General features: G+C 46.4%; 1 protein-coding gene across 1 annotated transcript in view; it reads left to right on the forward strand.

Annotated features, from left to right (window-relative positions):
- Positions 1 to 2837: 2837 nt before the first annotated feature.
- LOC144819668 (uncharacterized) overlaps positions 2838 to 12403 on the forward strand; it is a 510454-nt gene continuing 500888 nt past the window's right edge. The window contains exon 1 of the mRNA XM_078677472.1: positions 2838 to 3066. The gene's annotated coding sequence lies outside the window, so the exon portion shown is untranslated. The remainder of the gene's footprint in view (positions 3067 to 12403) is intronic.

Below are 12403 nucleotides of genomic sequence, written 5' to 3' on the forward strand. Positions count from 1 at the left end.
AAATGTATTACTTTTTTAGCTACATATCCGCGATAAACTAGAATTGAACTTCCTTCTTTGTCATATGTTCATTTAATGTGGAATAGAGGATTTTGTTTTAACAATAAACGTATGTTTATAAGAAGATGGATGGCCATTACCTAACAGGAGATGTGCAAGTAATTTTTTCTGTCTTGAGCATAGTTCATTGTTCCTCAGTGAAATATTTAATAACTGAACACAGCAATGTTCTTTGGGAACCAAGGTTAGCTTGTCCCAGTTGTGCTGCTCACACTAACATGGTAGGATACATTTTTGATAATGAACTGTGAGCTTCACATGTTTGCTGTGGGAAAGGAGAAGAGAAGTTGTATATAGTCCAAAGATGCCTTCTCATTGGATGGGAAAGTTTGGAGTCGCAGCTTTGCAATAGCATGTTCTTTTGTCTTTTATAATAGTGTGTGTTTCTAGCTAGCAAGCTCTATTAGTCCCATTCCCATTCACACCATTCTCCCCTTGCATTGACCCTTGGCGTTTTGCTGTGAGCTATTGCTGACGGTGATTGCTGTTGCCTGACACTTTGTAGGTGACAATTTCTTTCTTTTTGCCCTGATGGGTGCAGCTACTGCTTGTCTGTTTTCCTATTTTACCTGATTGAGATGTATTTGATCAGTTGCTACTATGGCTGTATACTAAGGTGTTTGGAGAGATGAGACTTGCCTGAGTTTCAAGAATTACTCTTTATAGGGAGTTCGACTTATGTTAGACTTCAATTGTGATGCTCCTTTGATTTTGCTCTTTTCCAAGAACTCTTAATGGGTGCTGTCTGGTAAGGATCCTTTTAGATAGAATGTGAACTAATTCCTTTATGGAACACTCTGTTATTTTACTATATTGATGACTCTCCCCATATTTTTCTTGCTGATTTCTGTAACCAGAATATTTGTTTTGCAAAGTGAATAAAAAGACAAATAAAAAGAACGTACTAATTTCTTAAGGAGAAATAAAGTTATGAAAACGTTCCCAAAATTCTCATCATTGACTGAACTTAAATGTAAAGTATGCCAATGAGTGACTTGATTTGAGTTTGTTTCCATTCATGCATGGTGGCACAGATCTGTGACTTTGAAAAAGAAGAAATGATAGCATGGAGTTGGAGTCCATTCTTGTAAGTAAGGAAGTTAATGTCGACTCTTTCCGCGCTGTTGTTACCTACTGCTGTGCCTTCTGCAGAGGAAGCACTCACATACCTTTGTTTCATTGCCTCACCTGGGTATATGATGAGGAGGGTGGTGGGGGATGGTGGGTGGCAGGAGAGCAGGTTTTATTTGTCATTTGGAAGGCTGGTCATTTCTCCCTTTCCCCTGCATACATATTGGAAACAGGACAATATGAACTGGGAGACCATGTTCAAAAATATATAAAATTATAGATGGCGAATCAATGAATAACATCTTTCATTGCCTATCTGATGTTGGTCAGAACCCCTAGTGAAAAGCATCCCTGTTATTCACAATTACCCATCAATATGTTGATTAGAACCAAAGCTTCTCATTTCTCAACATCTTCACTGACAACTTGCACTCGTTCCTGTTCATTGACTATTGCTTCATCAAATTTTCACATATTAACGCTCACCTCTTCAAAGACCTTGTCAGGGATAATGAAAAAGCACAGTGCTAGCACAACCACAATGCAGTAACCACACAACAAAACACCATTACAAGACAACCCATTAGTGCAATTAAAAACAGCACAATAGAGCAGAAATCAATACATAACGGAACACAACCACAGCACAACGGAAACATCTAAGCAACATAACAGAACACTAAACAAAAACACAACAGAGCACTAGAACAATGAAACAAGACAACAATGAAAAATACAACAGCACAGCAACACACAACAGAACTTAAAAATCAAACACCACGAGGCAGCAACACAAAACACCAACATGTATAATTAAAGCACATGCCACCATAATAAAATACAACAAAAAATATCAAAAATCACACTGTGCAATAACTCACCACAGCACTACAATAAAGCATAACTAAAATATAGCCTCACTACAACCCATTAGCAACAGAAAACAACAGCAAACCACCAAACAAAAAAACCTACAAATGGGCTTATATGCTGTTGCGTTGTCATTTTTTGTGTTACATTGTGCTATTTTTGTGGTGGTACACTGTTGTTGCATTTTGGTGAGAAGGTAGGTTATTTCTGAGTAGTGTGATTTTTTTGTGTTTTTGGGCCATGTTAGGATGACGTTCTGTGTTGCTGCGCTGGCGTGTCGCTTTGTGGGATGTTGTGATGGTGTATTGTGTTGGCACGTTGTTGTTTTGTGGTTTGTTGTATATTGGGTTCTTGTATTGTAATTGTGTTGCTGTGTTTTATTTTGTTGGTGTGTTGTATTGTGATGTGTTGAGTATGTAATGATGTGTTTTGGTTTAACCGTTGCACTATTACGTTGTTTATGTGTTTTACTGTATTGAGCCACTTCTCTGCTTTGGTTGTATTGCTTTATTGTAATATGCTGTGTTATTCTACATCAACTGCCTTCAGCTTACATACATATGGCATTTTTTGTCATACTCAAGTATTGCCATTTTCAGCGCAAAATAAATAGTGCAGGTGTTTGTAAGTGTGGGTACTGACACTCATTCGGGGAACCAGGAGTTATTTACAACCAAGGACCTGTAATCCCACCGCCATTAAAACGGTTTGTGATACGGCGCCTGATGTCATACAACAGAACTAAACGCATCAGAGGCTGGAAGTTCTAGAAGCAGGCAGCAGAGCGTAGTAGAGCTCTCCTCACAAACGACCTGGCTGCCAAGGTGATGAGCGCCGTGCCTTGACAGCGGGTGGGCCAGCGAGGAGGCAAGGACGAGGCGTCGGTCTGTGAAGCGGGAGTTAGTGGAGGGAGGGGAGGGTGGCAATGCAGCCCCACGGAGCGGAAGTATAAAGAGGCAGCGGCTGCCTCTGTTTCTCGCAAGTGGAGGGGGGCTCGCCTGAGTCAAACGTCGAAGGGCGAGAAGCTTCAGCGAAAAGGACCATCATTTTTCAAAATTATTTCAGGTACTGCCGTTGAAGAGGTGTTTCAGGTACATTCAAAACTTCTTTGTATTGAACCATAGTGTAACGGTTGTTTTGACGTCTGTGTTGAAATTAAACAAGAACAGTCGAAGAGAGCAAGGAAGGATGTACAAAGAGATGGGTGCGTGTTCAGCGGAAATAGCACTTTAAATCCTCAGGGAATAGTAATCGGAATTGGGTTTAAGACAAGTTGCCACCTTAAGATCTAGTGTTATAATATCCAAAATCAACTAAATACATTTTATGAGGCTTGGTCGTATGGTAGACTGGTGGCACTGAATACTTACTATTCAAACATTCAAGTACAGATGTAGTGAACGCATTAACCCCAGGGTGCTCCATGGCACATGACGTTGCATACATAAGTAGGTTATTTGTAATTTTACCGGTTAGGAACAATTTTACTAAAAAATCTGTGATGTTTTCGGGCTACAGTCGCTCCATTATCTTTTAAATGAAATAGGATTCTTGTTGGCTTGATTTCTGGGGAGGTAGCTCCACGGAAGGCATGGAAAACCCCATGGTCTCTCTTGCTATTTGTACCTCCAGATATGAAGAAACATCAGAAGCGAGGTCTAATTTTGCCCTTCCATTAAGTCATCAGTTTAAAACTCTTTGAAGGTGGGGGATACTTGAGGTGTTGTAGGGACACAGTCTTTCTCTGCTAAAATATGTCTAAGGCCCGAGTGAACTAAGCAACACAAAGTATTACCTTTTACTGGTAAAAATGCATTAAATTAAATGTTTGCTGCAGTTGTCATTCACCCAGATCTAAACACCCACCACAAACTAACAAACCTGCACTGTCATTGAGTAGGTGGATGTGGATTATTTGAGGCTCAATATCCGGTATTAGGCAAAGATTTCAAAATTGCTGCTTAAATTATTTTGTCCCGTGTACATTCAGGGTCGTACTGGCCTGTATAGCAGTTAGGCAGTGCCAGAAGGGCTGGTCTGATGTGTCAGTGTGTGGCCCGATTTTAGGTCTCGCCCAGGGCAATATACAATCAACGGGAGAGTAAGGGTTTGGGAGGCCACTCTTCAACCCCTATTTAACACGTTACAACAACACAAGAGTGCCTATTATTATGGACTGTGAATACACAAGTGACAGTGTCCCTACTTACTAGAAAACCACAATATGGAAAGTTATGTGCTTACAAATGAGGTCAACAGACTGGAAAAGAAAAAAAGGAAAAAAAACTCATTTCTTAAAAGAACCCTCACTCACCCTAGTGGTGACATGCTTCATCATGGGGTTCCCACAGGAGGGACCGAATGCCCCCCCTGTGTGCTGCGGCGCCTGCAATTGCAGCGGAGCGGGTTATTTTTGAAAAAGTGTCTCAATGAAAGGTGATTCGTGATGTGAGTGAATGTTAAAAGATCACAACTGGACCCAAAAAAACTTTATTAGTGGACCAGTTGCTCACATTAAAAACAGTGAGGCCACATGATGGTTTATTATTAGAGCCACAGTGTCCTGGTGTGGGTGGTCAACATGTTTCTGCTGTTTGGTGCGTATTAAGCTCAGCTTTCTTCAGGACCAGTGAAAAAAAGGAAATAACGAAGCCCCCGGGGGTCCACGCACGCTAAGGCGTGTCCACTCCGTGGGGACAAATGTGAAAAACAAGGAGAGAATTCTTTCCCTATTTGACTCACGGTTGGGTAGCACAGTTATACTGATACCGGCCTCGATCTCTGCTCTTTTTTAGAAGGAGCACAACGTGAAGAAACTGCCGCACTGCAAGTCCATGCGGTATGCTCAAACTGCGAGCGATGTAAGTGTATGTTTGACTTAAGCCTGTGATCTATCCATGATTACGGATCCTTAGGCTCTTTGACTAGGGCACTGGTTCCGTTTTTAACGGGGTATTACATTGATTTTAATTTGAAAACATGACTCCTTGCGAGGTACAGGGGTGAATTACTACCATGAATCCAGGAGATTTGTTTACAATTTACAAGACCTTTAATATGTAAAGGCCAACCTGAAGAAATCAACTACAACATAGTCTGTGTCATTGTGCATCTGGGAATAGGGGGGACTCAGAATTGATGGGTACTCACCTAAATTCATAAGGTTCTGACCCTTCGGGTCAAGAAGACTGTTTGTTAAGTACATAATGTTTATTTGTGTCTTTGTGTTAATTCACAGATAGTCTCCAGGCGAATTCCAGGAGCACTTTCTGCGGGTAAAACCGTGAGTCAAATAGGGAAAGAATTCTCTCCTTGTTTTTCACATTTGTCCCCACGGAGTGGACACGCCTTAGCGTGCGTGGACCCCTGGGGGCTTCTTTATTTCCTTTTTTTCACTGGTCCTGAAGACAGCTGAGCTTAATACGCACCAAACAGCAGAAACATGTTGACCACCCACACCAGGACACTGTGGTTCTAATAATAAACCATCACGTGGCCTCACTGTTTTTAATGTGAGCAACTGGTCCACTAATAAAGTTTTTTTGGGTCCAGTTGTGATCTTTTAACATTCACTCACATCTCGAATCACCTTTCATTGAGACACTTTTTCAAAAATAACCCGCTCCGCTGCAATTGCAGGCGTCGCAGCACACAGGGGGGGGGCATTCGGTCCCTCCTGTGGGAACCCCATGATGAAGCATGTCACCACTAGGGTGAGTGAGGGTTCTTTTAAGAAATGAGTTTTTTTCCTTTTTTTCTTTTCCAGTCTGTTGACCTCATTTGTAAGCACATAACTTTCCATATTGTGGTTTTCTAGTAAGTAGGGACACTGTCACTTGAGTATTCACAGTCCATAATAATAGGCACTCTTGTGTCCTCGTCCAAGGCAACACATGCTCTGTCTGTTGTGAGAGATATTTTTATCTTGCAGTGGGATAAAAGCCAACCCATTGCTTACCATTGGCTGGCTTCTATTTCTCATTTGCTGGCTTCTTATTAATTTGCTGTGTGGCCTTTTTCTTCCTCTTCTTATGTTTGTCCCTCTACAGGAGTGTGGCATATTACTATGTCCTTCCACTGCTCTCTTCTTCAGGTGCTATTTTTTCTTTTTGTTTAAGCACACTAAAATAATGCATGTGTTTTACAAATGTCTCCCTTGTGTGCTTCTCTACCTCCTCTGTAAAATTCAGTGTCTCTCTCTCTTGCCTGTGTGCCTTTCCCCCAACCCCCCACATGTTTTTTTTCCCCATGTGCTTTCTCAATACCAGCTCCATGTTGTTCTCTCACACATTTGATCTCTCCAGCCATGTCCCATATTGGTTTCTTCACCCATGCCCCATGTTCCTTCCGCCCCTCGTTCTCTGTGTTGCTTATGTCCGCAACCAGCAGCCCGCATGTTGGTTCCTCCCACCGGCTTTCAAAAAACACAAGGAATGCTTGTGGACATTCTTTTTTCTAAAACGAGCCACATCAAAAGCTTTCTTAAAAATTCTTTAGCCGTGTGTCACAGCATTGGGACTGCGGTGGTGCATGACTAAAACTATTGTTAAAGCCATTAGGTTCCAAAGCAGCCGCGGCCGCTGCAGGGAAGAGCGGTGGGGCCAGGTGTGGGGGGATTCGAGAGATAACCACGACGGAAAATGAATTAAATATTTAATTTTCCCTTCTGGTTATCGCTCGAAATCCTCCCTCACCTGGTCCCACCGCCCTACCGCTCTTACCTGCAGTGGCCGCGACTGTTCCAAAGGTGAGACCTATTTGGTTTGCCAATGTTTGTTTTGGCTGTTTGTGGGATAAGTTTTACTGTTGATGTCTCTGATGTTGCTAAACATTACATGCTGCAAGCACAAGTGCATGTAGTTTCACATACCTTGCAAAACTGATATAGCATTTCTTTACTGTATTGTTGGTAGTGAACATTGTGATGTAAAATCTTGACATTACAAGCATCCATGTTCTTATTTGGTTACCTGCTAGCTGCACAGTTGGGAGGAGACAAGGAGTGGTTAGCTGGTCATAATAGCAATGCAACAAAGAAGACTTACTTCCCATCCATTTTATACTATCTTTACTACAAATAAAAGTTCAACGCTGCCACAATTTGCAAATGTTGGCCACTTTTTTTTGCTATCTGATTCGCTGATGGAGGCCATTTTATTTTGGTGCCGGGGTATATTTTCTGTACCAATCCGATCCTGTATACAGTCATACTCTAAACAAATATCAAACTATGTGGGTCAAGAATACGATTGTGATGGAGGGAAATGTAGTTCCAAATAAATGGTACAGATGGAGAGCTTTTTGTCAAGATGTCAAAACGTAGCACCCAGAAGAGGGTAAAGAAGGTCTGCTTTAACCTAGGAGGAAGAGAAGAACATTTTAAGAAAATATGGCAAAGTTACTTAGAATTCTATGTGTAATATTGTGTGCATCGAGTGGCCTACCTGGTTTCTCAACAATGGTATTTATGGACGGTTTCTATTTCCAGGGACTTTTATGTAGTGTTTCTTGTAGCATAAACATATTAGACATGATTATAAGGGTGGGAGAAGTTTAAAAAATTGAAATCTTTTATTCACACGCTAGATGGTTACTGTTTCCCATTGTCTAATGACAGTTTCATGCTACCACAAATCAGGTAGTAGGTAGAGACTTTATAGGTGGCATGCTTCACCACTTAAGCAGCCGACCGCCACCACACACCTTACAACTGAAGTTCGGGCTTGTATAGCAGAGCTATTAGACAACCTGACGTGCAAGGGAATGCGATTTATTTACAGGGAAACATTTCCTCAGAAAAGGGCACATCCAGTGCTTAATTTAAGCTGGCGGTTGCTGGTGTTATCCACTAGCACTAATTTTTAGTCGCCTACACAAATGTTTCCTCAGCATACTTTGATCCAGAGCAAGCGAGAGAAAAACGCACAAGGGGGAAAACAGGTGGAAAAGAAAGATGGAAAAACAGTGACAAAGAAAGAAATCAGGGATTAAAAAGAGCCTGAAAGAGTGAGATAAAGGGACAGGAAATGTCTGGTGGTAGATGAAGGAGGCATGAGGTGGAATGCTGCGATTACTTACCAGTAATATCATTACTCTGAGTCCTTCTCTCGCCTTGCTGAATCACATAGTGAGGCCCCTGTGCCTCCAATCACAATCCTTTCCCATGCATAAGAGTCCCTCCCCCCTCCATACTTTCTGTTCCGTACCAAGCCTAAAGACCACACTGTTGGATTGGCTGACAGGGCGGGAGGGCCTGTTTCAGCACGGCGACAGAAGGACTCAGAGTAATGCAGTGCTGAATCACATAATGAGATGTACCAAAGCCACAACAAGGACCAGGCCAACTGCACAGAAAACGCAACACAAGGCCAAGCCACAGGCAAAGCCAAAGGCAAGACAGTAACCAGCACTACGAACACCACAGACTGCACCAGCCGGACGCAAAACCGTCCCCAGAAGGAGAGCCAAAAGGAGAACAAGCGATGAGCGCCAGCAAGAAGCAGAAGAGGACAAAAGAGGGAGACCCGCTAGCACAAAGTCCAGATACCACCAATGAACAAACAAGCCACAAACACCAGCAGCTGGTAGACAGAAAAGGCAATCAGCCCAAAACAGCCAACCGGCAACCAAACGGCAACCAAAACAGCACCAGCAGGATGCCCAGACATAATCCACCTAGGCCAGAGGCCCGGGAGACCACCAGACCCCCCGAAAGGGAACCTGGAAACCAGAATTGCCCCACACAGAGGAAACCAGCACTGGAGGCAGAGAAACCAAAAAGCAGAACCCCAGGCGACGGAGCACACCACGTCAGGAAAAGGCAGAAACCCCAGCCCAGGTCGCATAAGGAACAGGGCAGGGGGGAAGACGACACCGGGGTCCAACAGCCGCCCAAACGGCAGAAGGAACACACCCAAAAACAACAGCCAGTACAAAGGCCAACAACCAGGTGCCAACCTGGAGACCAGGACACAAACTAAATTGCCGGACCAGGAACCAGCAACACAGAACCTCACAGGAAACAGGAAACGCACAGGCTGAATGGGATGCCAGGCCACACCAGCCACAAGGGCCCCACCGAACAAGCCAAATCTACCCAGGAACGAGCAGGGACAGCCTCAGTGAGGCAGCCTGAGCCCCAGAGAAGTTAAGGGGACAGATGGTCACAGACCACCAATCACCATGTGAACGACACAAGCCGAAGCCAAACAACCCCCAAGCAAAACGAGGGGCAGCCATGAAGAGGAGCCAAAAGAAAATATCACCAAGAGAAGGAGACAACCCCACAACCCCCAACCGCCAAGCCAGAGGATAGTCGAAAAAAGTGGACCCCGAAGGCCACTGAACATCTCAGCAACCGAAGACGGACAGCCAGAGCCAGCCAGCCAGCAGAGAAGATGAAGAAATTACACACCACCCCAACAAAACTGAAGACACGGAAGCCAGGAAAACAAAAGGTGAGACAACCACATGGGGACAACTGACACACATGCCCCACGGCACAGCCAGAGGCGAAAACCACACCCCCAAGAAGGTAGAAGGCAACACCCCATAAGAGGCAGACGGCTTAAAAACCAGAGGCCAGAAAACAGACCGACAGGCCACAACCCCCAAGCGAGTAACCGGAATCAAAGGCAAAAAGGCCCAGGAAGAACAAGGAGTGGCCAATAGATGGGCCCAGGAAGGATGAACCAGGCCAGAAAGCAGCAACAATGGCACCTTGCTAACCAGCGCACAGGGTCAGATGACACAAACCATTGCCATACCAAAGGCGGACAAACCCCACAATAGAGCAACCACCAAGGCGATGTGCAGCAGCCCCTACAGGCACCAAGGCAGCAAAAAAAGGGACCACAGTGGGAGCGCAGCAGCCCCTGGAGACACCCAACGCCACAGCCCCTGGTAAGCCAAAAACAGCAGAAGCACAGAAAAGCAAGTGAAGGGCAGGCACAGGACCCTGCCCAGCACCCACCATAGCACCCCGCACCCCAGGGATGCCAAAAACCAGCCACAAACATCCCGCTGCACAGCGACCAGGAAAGAGAAGCACCACCGCACCAGGCAAGGGAAAACAGCGACAGCATACTGGCCTGAAATGCAGATGAAGAGGCACCAACCACACAACAGGCAGCCACAGCACCAGGAAAGACAGCCCAGGAACATGCACAAGCAGCAGGGCGAACAGCCACAGCGACCCAGGGCAGGAGAGGAAACGGACCAAGCAGCACACACCCTGAAACCCCTACAACAGAGGATGGGGAGCAAGGCACTAAAACAGGAAGAATGCACAGCAGGCCACCAGGAACCCCCCAAAAAAACCTCAGAGAACACAAACAGCTGAGGAACAGCAGAGACAACACTGACAACCTCGCCACAAGTTTGCAACTGAACCCCCAAAGGCCAGAAACAGACAAAGCGGGCAGGAAGAGATCTAGCAGAAGAAAAGGTCAGGACCGGACCCAACCAGAAGAAGAGGCAGAAAGAACAATGGAGCCTGAAGTCCCCAAACTGCACAGACAGAGGTCACCAGCCCAAAAAGCAGAGCACCCAACCCACCAACATGGAAAAGGGCAGCAGCAGGCCAAAGCCGCACAGGCAGGATACGCGGTAGAGGGCACAATAGCACCCCAAAGTCAGAGAACAAGGAAAAGCAGAGGAAAAGGCAACAGCAAGGCAGCCATCAAACTAGCCCCTCCCCTACAACCAGACATTACCCAGCCACCCGGAGGAAGGCACCGCACCCCCTGACTGGGTCGAGGAGACACAGAGAGAAAAGCACAAGCCCATGGCTCACCCTAGAGGCAGCTGCACAAGAAACCAGTCAGGCTGCCCATCAGACAGATACCCACACATAGGGGCCACAAGGGTGACCAGCCAGGGACAGGGTCTGGCAGACCCCTGAGAACCAGGCCCCTGAGAGACAACATCCAGAGAGCCAGAAACTTGAGGAAGAGGCAGAAAAAGAAGCAGACTCCCCACAGCAGAGGCCCATGCAGACACCCGTTGCACAGGAAACAGGTGACCATTCATGTAACCGAACTGTAACAATGGGTTTACCCAATATACCCTTGGAGGCTTGGGCAAAAATCGTATTGGGCAGTGGCCCAAGGAAATGCAGCAAACCACAGCTGGAAAAAATGCACTGCAGACCACCAGCTTGGCAATCCACAGCACAGAGCCACGCCACCCCAGCCGGAAGCAAGTATAGCAGGAAGACGGCCGGGCGGCCCATCCCCTACAGCAAACCAATCATGACCAGAGGAAAGCACTGCAGACCCCCGGCTGAGAAGCTCAGCAGAACAAAGCAAATGGGGACTCACAGCTCCGCATGGAGGCTCCGACACAACGGGGCCACCGGGGCAACACAGAAGCAAAAAACGCCGGCACCTCACAGAGACACAGCCCTAAACCCCACCAGGAAGGAGGCAAACAACTGGCAAAGATAACCGCCAGGGAGACCAAACGCACAAGACCCTGCATCTGAGCCCCGGAGCCTGGCAACACCGAGCAAACCCAAAGGCCAACCAGTGGCCAAAAAGCTGCAGTACCACCGCCACGCCCACCAGAGGTGGGTCAAGGTGACCGGGAACACACAGGAGACCCAGGAAACTAGGACAAACCAAGAAACTGGCCTGAGCAAAGCACCGTAGTCCTCCGACCAGGCAGAAGAACTGCACGCAGAGGAGACACCATCGCGCTGAACCGCAGGCCGAAACACACCCCCAGCACTCACTGAACAGGCCAACAGTTAACCAGGACATGCAGCGGCCCAGCCCCATACACCAGACCAGACAAATCCTAGACCAGAGAGCCAGCAGCAACAGTACACACCAGCAGTGCACACCAGGGGAACAAGCAAGCACAGTTACACCCAAGGGCATCAGGATGCAGCAACACAGATGGCCAAAGCGACTACAATTGCAAGGGAACACACTCATTGACCTCAGAAGGACGAAAGGCTGAGTGGAACCTCTGGGAACCGAACCTGTAACACTAAAGATGAATACAGACCACAAAGTCTGGGTGGGAATACGTAACAACAGGCCTGGCACACCTGTCAGAAACAATAGAATGCATACACCCGCAGGCCAGCGGGAACACAGGGCTCAAAGGAGCCAGAAGCACAGGGCATTAAAGCAACAGCCACCAGAAACAGGTCACACCACCAGCACAAACCAGCCAGAGAACATGGAAATGCGAGGCAGGGTGTGCCCGCCAGGAACCAGCAAACCCAGGAGACCCCGACTCCCAGGAAACTAACACTTGCCCCCAACCAGCCGGTGGATAGCACCTTCTTTCCCCTTTCGGGTGGAAGAAGAGAAACCGGCAAGATTACCGGCCACCACACCTCAGACAGCCTAACCCCCAGAATGCCCTGGAAGCGGGGACAAGAACTGTCCGC

Source organism: Lissotriton helveticus, chromosome 2_1 (assembly GCF_964261635.1).
Source record: "Lissotriton helveticus chromosome 2_1, aLisHel1.1, whole genome shotgun sequence".
Classification (NCBI taxonomy): domain Eukaryota; kingdom Metazoa; phylum Chordata; class Amphibia; order Caudata; family Salamandridae; genus Lissotriton; species Lissotriton helveticus.